Source organism: Natrix helvetica, assembly GCF_964273705.1.
Source record: "Natrix helvetica genome assembly, chromosome: 4".
Classification (NCBI taxonomy): Eukaryota; Metazoa; Chordata; class Lepidosauria; order Squamata; family Natricidae; genus Natrix; species Natrix helvetica.
Window position 1 is genome coordinate 82,639,319 of NC_138550.1, and position 8,069 is coordinate 82,647,387.

Below are 8,069 nucleotides of genomic sequence, written 5' to 3' on the forward strand. Positions count from 1 at the left end.
TAGGCATAACAAATACTGCAGGCAGAAATCCATTCAACATAGGATATTTTGAAATTCCCTGCAGCAAGGGACAAAGGTAGGATTAGCCCTCAGCCACAATAGGAATTGCCCCACACCCTTTTAGTTGCACCCCCCCCCCCAGCAAACTGCAAATGGAGTTTGCAGAGGGGAGCTGGGAGCTCAGACAACCTGTAGGACCGGCTATGATCCTACATAACCCCTACAACAGCCAATAGAATACATGTTTTTGCACAGGAACAGGAAGCTCAAATACAAAGCCCAAAGAAAGGTATAAAATCCAGCCACTCTCAACTCCATTTTGTCAGCTGAACCAGAACCGTGTGCTTGGTGGTTCTGTTCATCATTAAACCCTCTTTCCAATCAGCCTCCATGTTTCCAGTTCTTTCCCCCAACTTGGAACTGAACCAGATGGATATTTTTTACCATTGCATGACTATTGCAGTATCCCTATGGCTACTAGTATATGCATAGAGCATGTGTTGAAATACAAAGTACGCACTTGGAAAGAAACACAGCTGTACTTGATTTATTGTCTTTTTATAAGATGCACCATGATTTTGAAGAGGTAATTTGCACTCTGCATGCCTCCCAAGCCCTCTGCATGCCTCGTTTTTGGCATAAAAGGGGGGGGGGCATGCAGAGCTTTGGGAGGCTTGTAGAGTGCTCCTGGGGGCTGGGGGGGGCAAAAACAAGCACAAAATGGACCTTTTTGCAAAAAAAAAGGGCATGCAGTGGCTTTGGGAGGCTTGTAGAGTGCTCCTGGGGGCTGGAGGGGGGGGGGTGGCAAAAAAGGCCCATTTTTTGCTCATTTTTGCCCTCCCCAGCCCCCAGGCTTTGCAAGCCTCCCAAACCCTCTGCACGTCCATTTTTGCAAAGGGGGCACCCAAATTTTTACCCTCTTTTTTGAGGGAAAAAGGTGCATCCTATACTCTGAAAAACACGGTAGTTATAGAGAGCAATATGAAGGACAAGAATCTAAAAACCAATTTATAAATTCACCAGCTTAAGTAGTTTTAGGAGTCATGACTATGAGATTACTTTTAAGCCCAAGAATTGAATCAAGCCATTTTACCACTGTTGAAAAATAGCCCTTTCAAGCGCACTGGGGCTGCCCTTTACTACATTCAATGTATATTTTGGAATGGATGGAAAACCATATTTGCTGTTTGCAATGTTCCACAGTGGCCAACCGCTGCGCTAATTGCTTCATATACACCACACTTTCCTGTTTGTCTGTAAGAATACTTCACCATATCTGCATTAGACAAAATGAGTGTTTTAGTTCAGTGTTAAGCATTGTTAAGAAAGAAAAAAAATGCATGACCTGGCGCAGAAATGGGTTTTCAGTACTGTATAAGATTGCTAACCGAACTGACAAAAGTAGGCCTCACTACTGGAGGCATTGCAATTTGCACCAAGCAGCCAACAGCTGATGAAGCAGGAGGCAATTAAGTTATTGGGAAGAACCGTCTGTCCATCCATGCTTCCACTGAAGGGGCCGCAGGCCACTGGCTCCTGTACAAGCCAATCTGCAGTATTAAAGAAAAGAAAAACAGATGCCCGCCAAGTACTGTACAGCTGAAGAATATGTGGATTGGGGGGTTGCAGCAAATGCATAATAAATGGAATGATCACCGACAGATACTGCCTGGCAAACAGCCTGCCAGAGTGTTGATTAGGGAGAGGATGGCCCGGGGGAAGGGAGGCTGTCCCTACAGAAATAGTTTCTGTCACAATTTCCCATGAACATGAGCAGGGGAGCAGAGTAGAGCACAACTATATTTTGGATGCTGTTTGTGTCCTACAGCCATTATCTGATGCTATGATTTTTCATTACAAAAAACCATTTTATTTATTAGAATATTTGTTACAATTATAAGCTGTCCAACTCCCAGCAGCTCTAAGACCTCTCCCACTCCTACAGCAGCTGGGATGCAAAATATATCTTTGCCCTTTAGACAAAGTTGCTTGCTAGTCTGAGCACTCCCGTTCAATACAGCTGATTTCAATAATGAGAAGCAGCTCACAAAACAATTGAATACGAAGAGTGGTAGTGGCAATCAAGAAAACCCCATTCAACTTTAACAAATTTAACACACAAGTTTATTCCACTGAAGTCTACTCTTTTAAGAACTATGCAATAAATATTAGGATTGAACAAAATACTTTGCATTTAAAATAGTTCCCCATCTACTCTCTGCCACCTGAGTCCTAACTGATCAGGAGGAAATGGGGATTTTGCAGTAACCTTCCCCTAGAGTGGGAAAGGAATGGAGATTTTACAGTATCGCACCCACCAAGCCATGCCATGCTCACCAAGCAGTGGTGGGTTTCGGATCCCATTGCAACTGGTACTGTTGCAACGGGGCCAGGTGTCCACTACATGAAAGCCTGCAGCCCACACATGCATCCTTACCTCTTGCGATGCCTCCGCGACACTCTAGTTGATTGGTGGAGTGTCGCGCAGGCACTGTGTGTTCTGTGCATGTGCGCAGAAGCGCTGAAGAGCTCAAATACAGGTAAGGAGCTTGGGCGGGCGGGTGGGCCCTCTGGAGCACCATACGAGAACGGTACCCGGTGCTCCGGGCAGGCACCGGTACACCTGTACCGGGGTGTACCGCCTACAACCCACCACTGCCACCAAGCCACGCCCACAGCTCCAGAACCAGTAGTAACATTTTTTGAATCTCACCACTGATTCAAATGTAATTCACTTCTCCTCAAAAGATATGTGAAATTGAGTATGTATTTTATAACTATGTAACTGCCAAAGCATACATGAAATTTGAATCTATATAGCAGTGATGGCTAACCTTTCTCTAAAGCTGTGCCAAAATTGTGTGCGCACGTATCATCATGCATGCACATATGCCCCCCACCTGCACATGTGCACATCACCCCCCCAACTGCGCATGCATATGCGACCTCTCCACATGCACGTGTGACCCCCCTGAAGCCTGGGCGGGGGCATTTTCACCCTCCCCAGGCTTCAGGAAAGCCTCCGGAGCCTGGGGAGGGCAAAAAATGGCCCAAGGGCCCAACTGGAAGTTCGGGAACAAACAGCCCAATGGGCCAACCAGAAGTTTGTTTCCAGGAACGAACTTCTGGTTGGCCCGCTGGGCCTTTTTTTCACTCTCCCCAGGCTCCGGAGGCTTTTCTGAAGGCTGGGAGGTTGAAAACGACCTTCCCCGACCCTCCGGAAGGCTGAAAATCAGCTGGCCAGTGCACCGGAGCTGAAGGCTGCCATGCCAGCAAATATTGCTCCATGTGCCACCTGGGGCATGTGTGCCATAGGTTCACCATCACGACTATATAGCAACACTTAGTTTGGTGGTGAAGAAAAAGAGTGTGTTAAACAAATTTTCCACTGGGGTAACAAGATATTTCCAAAACTACATTCTCCATGAAGTTTATAAAAATATGAATCAATAAATACCAAAAACATAAATAGCTTTTATATTATTACAAGAGGGGGATATTGAACATAACACCCTGGCTAAGTAAGTGGATGGATTGAAAAAACAAACCTGGGGAAAGCCTAACTCGTGCAGAAGTAAATCTCCCAATAATCAGTGTGTTATCAAAAGAGTTCTGACAAAGCAATGTAAACACTCTTAATGACCATGAAAGGAGTTATACAAATGGACATAATCTGGAAGAACAGCAGGTGATTCATAGAGTATCACCAAATCTACTGCCAGCTGAGAAAGATAAGACAAAGAAGATGGATAGTGCAGAAGTTATAAGACTACTGTAGAAGTGCACAGAACAAAGCAGCTAGAATTAGAATTGAATTCCAGATGCTTCAAGTCAGCCCAGGCTGCAACATACAGGTTTACTACAAATATCCCTGGGGTTACAAAAATAATTCTGTTTGTGAAGATTCTCAAGGAATTTTAAATGTAATAAAGCAAGTGAAATGGTCAGAGGATGACTCAAATAATTTGAAGGAAAAAAGTATCAGAGGCCAAAAGATGTACTCCAACACAACAACATATTTGTAGGGTAACAGACAAAATAGACATGACATCCAAATCCAAAATGAGGTTAATCAACAGAGTTGGCAAAAAAACTCAACAAGGAATACTTTACAATGAAATATGCAACATTGCTGTTTGGGCAGATAAATGCCTAGATGGAGTCTTTTTTTCAATTTGTACAAGATTACAGCATGATTTCTCTCCAAGAAACTTGGTTGATGGAAAATAATGTGATAGCATTAATTGACCATATGTGTTTAATAAATGGGCCAAGAGGGAACGAAAGGTGGGGAGTGCTAAAGGCAGCTTGCTGAGCCTAACTGCAGTACATCTCACTAGGAGAATACAAGAAAAAAATCCTGGAAATTATGATAAAGATGAAATTCTAATACAGGAAGTTCTCAACTTACATCCATTCATTTAATGATGGTTTGAAGTTATGACAGCCTTGGAAAGAGTGACTCACAGCCCATCCTTGAAGTTACAAATGTTGTACTAGACCAAGGGTCCTCAAACTTTTAAAACAGGGAGCCAATTCACGGTCCCACAGACTGCTGGGGGCCTGGACCAGCTGGGTGGGCATGGCTAGGTGGACATGTGACTGTGTGGGTGTGGCCAATTTAGCAGTCCGTTAAACAATACACGCAAATTTAACTTTAATTTGTTATGCTCCTGGGGGTGGAAAGCAGGTTAGTGAAGGGATGTGGCTGCCTTGGGGTATGTGTGAGGGACCTCTCTCTCCGTCTCTCTCTCTATATATATCTATATCTCCATCTCTCTCTCTCTCTCTCCCTCCCCTCTCTCTCTCTCTCCCACCCCCCCACCCCCCCAGCTGGGGAGGGCCCATTTTGGCCTCCTCAGCCTCCAGAACCACTTGCTGTCCAAAAATGAGGTCGTTTTGGCCTCCTGAGGCCTCCGTACATCACATTTTGGCCTCCCTGGCCTCCAGAGCCACTCTGCCACCCAAAAAATGAGCCCGTTTTTGGCCTCCTGAGGCCTGCTCTGCGCATTCCAATTTTTGGCTTTCTCTGCCTTCAGAAGGCAGGTGGGGGCCGGCAAGTAGGTGGAGCGATGTGGGCGGGACAGCCTTGTGGTCCAGCTTGATGGCTTTGGCAGGCTGTATGCGTTTGAAGACCCCTGTACTAGACCCACAATCATGTGATTAAATTTCGGTCTTGGCTCACACTTACAACAACTGTAGCATCTTACCCTCATGTTGTAGGAAGTTATCACCTAGCCCTCTCCCAGAAAAATGAAATATCCTAGGAAATATTGATAAGGCAGAATATTATATTTTCCTGGATGTGAAAAAAGGGAGAAACACATTTTAAACACAAAGTAAATTCCTGCGGCTTCCAGCCCATCCCCACTTTGTCAATGGGCCATTAAGAAGGCCAAGCTAGTCCACTTTAGATAATAAAGAGTTCCGCTCCAGGGGGATGGGTGTAGAGTTCTGGCAGTGACAATGAAGGCATGATAATATAAGCCTTTACTCAACTGACCACATGGCATCTGAACTCAATCAAACCTGGATTCAAAACTCAGCAGCCTAGAGGGTTGCCCTTGCATGGGCCCATGTGAGTCTGACAGCCAATCAGAATACATTTCTTACACAGGAACAGGAAACAGATAGGTGGGGCCGAACAGATTATAAAAATCCCTGCAAGCCCTTCTTCAGTCCTTCTCTTCCCTTCTCTTCTTCTCCACCAACATTGAAGCATGTGATCACCTTTTCTGTTCAGGGCTCAAGCCATGTGGTCCTGTCCACCATTAAACCATCTTTCCAAGCAGCCTCCATGTCTCCAGTGTCTTTTTCCCCACTTGGAGCCGAACCCAGAAGGACATTTCTTCCAACAATTGGCGACCCACAGATGGGACTCCAAGCTAGCCTAACAAATGGATATGGCCCAGGTAAGCCTCCCATGCCGGCACAGACCCCATTGAGTCTGTGGGTGGACTTTATCTTGGCCTTAGCCATTTGGATCTAGGTTTTAAAGGGGTTTTGAGTTTGAGCTCAAAGGCTGCCTGGAAAGAAGGTGAGTACCTCTAAATTTTAATTCTCTAAAATTTAATTTAAAGCATGGCAAAGCATGGAAATGTGTGTATGCCTGCATGTGTGTGAATGATGAAATCTTTCTCCCAATCACAGCTGGATCCTGGTTCCTCTGTGTGTTTTACCAAGAGAGCCTGGAAAGTATTAGGGTCAGGCCAGAGCACGGACCTTCTGTTAGGGAAAGGAGAGTGTGTGTGGAAATGGAGGGAAAAGTGAATGAATATTTTTTGTTGTTGTTGCTTTTGTCCTGTGAAAGCAAAAAAAAAGAAAAAAAGCAAAGGCCCATGGTGTAAAAGAGTAGAGGTGCCTGGTACTAACTGCAGAGAGAGGGGCAGAGGTCCTCAAGGATCACTTTTTTTGATCCTCAAAACCCAGGTGATTCCCTGAGAGAAGGGGCCGAATACTTCGTGGGGAATCGAAGTCCTTCCCAGAATCTTTTTTTTTCTGAAAACTTACGGTGGGTGGCACCCGGCTAGGCCAAAGTGAGCCCTGCATGTAAAGGGTCATGGGAAGCGTTAGCTCGTGGGTGGCCAGAAGTGCCCTCGGAGATTTCCTTAGATGCCAAGATTTTGGCTGAGAGCAAGGAAATTGTGTGAGAAATGGGCTTTGCTTAAAGATGACACAGGAAAACTAATTTGGCTACATAAAGGTACTTAAAAGAAAAGGGAAATGTTGAAATGTTTCTTTTTTTCTCTTGTCTGTCTCTTACTCTGTCTTCTATGCAACCACGTGGTTTTTGTTTCTTAAGATTTGTGCCTTCCCCAATTTAACTGAAATTCATGGTGGGAATGATTTTGTTTTTCCCTCTTTGTCTCTGTGTGTGTATGTCTAAGTCTTTGTGCACCCTCAAGGTAATTGTAACTAAGATGTCTCCAATCCAAAAGACAAGAATTTTAAAGTGTTCAAAGAAAGAAAGGAGTAAATTGGCAGAAATTGCCTTTGCTCAGTTTGTTGGGCCTAGAAAACTAACTGAAACTGGGAGGGGTCTTTACTTTGTGTCTGTTCTGGCCAGCAGAAACAGAGTAAAAATATATTTTTTTCCTTCCTTCCTTGCCTATACCTTAAAGTAACAACCCAGGAAATGTTTGCAAGAAAAGTTTCATCCTTGCATTTATTGTGTGACTAAATGATTTTACCTGTTCATTTCTTTCCTGGAGCATGTGAATCCAGACCCCATTTCTCATCTGTGATATCCCCATAATATTTATCTGTTCATCTGCTGAGTAACTGATGGTTTTATTTTTCAAACTCTGCCTGCAAGCTATCTACCCCCCCCCGCCCCTCCCTTACCTCTAATCCTCCAACAATGCCTTTTCTGTGGGGGAGGGAACCTTGTTCTCATGTCTTTCAGCCCTAGAAGATTGTACTCTTCAGGTGAGTATAGATTTTTTTTCCTTTTGGGGGGAGGAGGAGAGTGTTGCCTTGTGTGTGCATGTATGAAATGAAGGAAATTCCTACTAAAGGTTTGCCTTCAACCTGAGTAAAAACCCTCTGCACATTTTTCTGACCAACCTACTCTATTAGTCCTAAAGTAAAAACCTGGCCTCCAGAAGGCAGTTTTGATTTTGATTTTGTCAACAAATTTGCTGATTTTCTGGCCACCATCAGATGAATCAAGGGCCTCACCCAGATGCAAACGATGTGTTAATGAAAGTCTCCATACATCTTGGTCTTTAAAACTATGCCAGAAATTGCTGGGAGATCAAGATGGGGTTTGGATCTTTAAAAATATGCCAGCGTCTGCTGGGAGTGCCAACCTAGAACCCTGGCTGAATGCAAACAATGTGTGGACAAACATCTCTGTACATTGTTTCTATACATCTTGATATTTTAAAATGCCAGCGCGTGCTGGGATATCAAGATAGAATTTGGATCTTTAAAAATTAGCCAGCACAGCTGGCAGGTCCAAATTAGAAACGAACACACCAGGGCAGAGACAGGCATTAACTATCTAGTGCTTAAGGAGATAGAACAACGGTGGTAACTTCAAGCAAAAATAAGAGATTTAGCAGGTA